This window comes from Amphimedon queenslandica, unplaced genomic scaffold, assembly GCF_000090795.2.
Source record: "Amphimedon queenslandica unplaced genomic scaffold, v1.1 AMPQUscaffold_13297, whole genome shotgun sequence".
NCBI classification, from domain to species: Eukaryota; Metazoa; Porifera; class Demospongiae; order Haplosclerida; family Niphatidae; genus Amphimedon; species Amphimedon queenslandica.
Genome location: NW_003546467.1, coordinates 123297 through 126648, shown reverse-complemented (window position 1 = coordinate 126648; position 3352 = coordinate 123297). Strand labels below are relative to the sequence as shown.

Here is a 3352-nt window from a genome sequence, read left to right as displayed (position 1 = left end):
TCATAAAGCAACCCACAGTGCTCAATGGTAAAACTATTGAGCTTAACATTACTGCATGTATCAAAAACTATACCAGAATTACCATAGAGCATTGATCCATTATTACAGCTAATGCTAGTACCTTGTCCATTGATAGTTAGTCCATTAATATCAGTGAATATAATACTACCTTGTAGACTAAGAGTAGGACTGATGATCTCTATTGTGAGGTTACCAGTGTTGTTAATAGTATCAGCTACATACTTCAATGACTGACAGGAAGACTGTGGTTGTTCTGTAAGACACTCAGTTGAATCAATTCCATTATCCCCATCAATCCTGATACTAAGAGACGATACACCATGAAGAAGAATACACAGCAGGAGAATCATAGTGATCAATGGACAAACTAGGCTCGCCATACAATCTTGGAGAGTTGATAAAGATTCTGAAAGTTTTGATGTGATCTATATATAAACAAACACTTGATCACTTGATTGTTATTGACATAAATCTTAGTATTATAATTATGAGCATTAATCAGTACAAAGTAATAGTATAGACATATTATTGCTGCCCACTTAACAAAATTGCAATTATCTAGTTCCAATGTTTTCTTTACCAAATATAGTGGACAAACTAGGCTTGCCACACCATCTTGGGAAGTTGATAAAAATTCTGAAAGTTTTGATGTGATCTATATAGAAATAAACAAACACTTTGATCACTTGATTAAATCTTATTTTTAATCAGTATAAAGTAACTGAATTTGAATTAATACTGCCCACTTATTAAAATTGTAATTATCTAGTTCCAACAAAATCCTGTGTTTTCTTTACCAAATATAGATCAATTGATTTATCAACTGATTATTTATTATGTATAAATCTACTGTATGAACCTAAAATCTATAAGTATGTACATGCAATACATATGTACATGTAATGTATGTGCATGTACATTAGAAGATGTTAGCTTAAAAATATAACATTGTTGTTCTACACTTAATAATGCTTTTCATTTAGATCTAATTGTTATAAAAACTAGCCAGTTATCATTAATCAAAACTCAGTTATTTTTTATAACTCTCTTTTACTTTCAGTTTTGTCTCAGTAGTAAAGCTCTGGCCCAGCTATTATTAGATTTATCAGCAACTATTAGTAAAGCCATGCTGCACATCAATTTTTTATTCAAGTCTTGTAGTTAATGTTCAATGTTCAAGATAATGTCCTTATACTTCTTGTTTCCAAGTTCCATGTTCTTGACTCAGCAAAAGCTTAGACGTTTTATTTCTTCATAACTGACATCAACTTTATAGCCTTGCACTTTTGTTGTAAGGAAGACATTATCTATAATACTAGCAAGGGATTCCCAATAATTGGTTTATTTTAATCATTTAATGACCTATACAGGATAACTTTTGTTATGAGCATGCAACAAATTAAAAGTTATATCCATAACCAGATCTAGTCTACTTTGATCCATTAATTTTTGGAAACTAGACATATAAGATAAACCAATCTAATGATCTCACTTTTCAAACAATAATGTTATGATTGAGGTAGATTTAAGTTTAGATCAGATAAAATCATGGCTAGATTCTACTACATCATACATCAACATCTTTTGAGAAATTATTAAACCCTAAATGCACAGCACAGGTAACTTTATTATAAGTTCTGTTCTATGGGCAAAGTTCATTTTACATATAACTCATAAAAGCTAACAGAAACATTTTCAGTAGCTGTTCCTTCATCTCCACACACCCTGAGCTCAGGGTAGTCAGTAACGACACTGCTAAGCACTTTGTTGAACCAAGAGAGCCTGGATTCTGTACAATTCTTAACTTCAAGTTTACCATCCCATAATGAATCTGATGTGTAAAGCATATCAGTAGCAGGATTACCAGGTTCACAAAAGTATTCCTTCTTTGGAATGAATGGTTGAAGGTCTTGACGACTACCCTCAGATGAAGGACAGATGTAGTTGCCATTACCAAAGACAGTTGTAGCTTCATGCAGTCCAGCCATTAGTGTCCAGACATGTTGACGAGGAGACCCATGTGTAATACTGACACCATCTACATAATATGAATTGATATCATTGTGACTGTTAGGACTACCATCATAGGGATAAAAAGCATCAGTTGATCCATATTGATATCCCACTACTCTGCCACACACTTGAGAGTAACTGATACCATGTGATGGAAATTTAACTGATGTGCAGCCGCCTCCGGTCATTGCTGCTCTACCACAAGCTCTGATTCCTTTTGACAGGTACAGTTTAAACCCAGAAGGACAGCTCTCTGTAAAGTCAGACATATCCAGATGTGCTAGTCTTGTCCATCCATCTCCTGATCCACACAGCTCCTCCACGTGACAGTAAACATACACAGGACCTTTTTTACCTCCAATAGTGTAATATCCAGACAGGCTGTTTTTCCAATTCTTGTTTATTTCTCTGGAAGATCTAAGAAGAGTATTTGGAGGAGCTTGATAACAGAAGGATGGTTGCAGAGCATTGGTACCATTTAGGTCCAATTCACTCTTGGAGACTGTAAAATGAAAATTTGTCAAAATTAAGAGCAGGATTTGAATCAAAGAGCTAGTAGAAGGTATCTTAGAGCTTGATGCTACCACGTACTTTTGATACTACGGAGCCTATAATGTAAGTGATTGATGACCTTTTTAAATTTTGATATTCTATCTATCATGTGATGTCATGATTGCAGGTTTTATTGTTATTTTGTTTTAACTTATACAACATCTTCATGCAGATGTAAAAGTTATATTATAATAAGTTACATAGTGACACTGGAAAGTTACTGGGTTTTTCACAAAGTATTTTAAGTGAGCTAAAAGCATGCTTCATATGAGCTGACAAACCATATAGCATGTGGAGTAACTGTTAGAATTCCAATTTTTGATTGGAATCAGCTCAAACTTTCTACACAACATAAGGATATGTATAATTTGCATCAAAAAAAATTATAAAAAGGGATTTTTTCTCCTTTTTTTACTTTGGCAGAATTTTGCCAGAGATTGTATACTAGATAGTACAGGGACTTCTACCCTATTTTAGAGCAATTTAAAAAAATTTTTTTAAATCTATTTTTAAATGGAATCACCTCATACTTTTATACAACATAAGTACATGTATGTGCATCAGAAATTATTAAAATGAAGTATACATTTTTTGAAAAATTTGGCCTGAGACCATGTACAGGGACATTTACCCAAATTTTGATCAAACTTTAAAATTAATAAAATATTTAATTTTGATCAGAATCGACTTTCTACACAACATAGGAGTATGTAATGGATTAGAAAATGCAACAATTCTATTATTGCCATGACTGAAAACATTTGAC

General features: G+C 32.9%; 1 long non-coding RNA gene across 1 annotated transcript in view; it reads right to left on the bottom strand.

Moving 5' to 3' along the window:
* Positions 1 to 638: 638 nt before the first annotated feature.
* Positions 639 to 3352, bottom strand: part of LOC109583569 (uncharacterized) — a 4248-nt gene continuing 1534 nt past the window's right edge. The window contains exon 3 of the long non-coding RNA XR_002185588.1: positions 639 to 676. This is a non-coding gene — a long non-coding RNA (uncharacterized LOC109583569). The remainder of the gene's footprint in view (positions 677 to 3352) is intronic.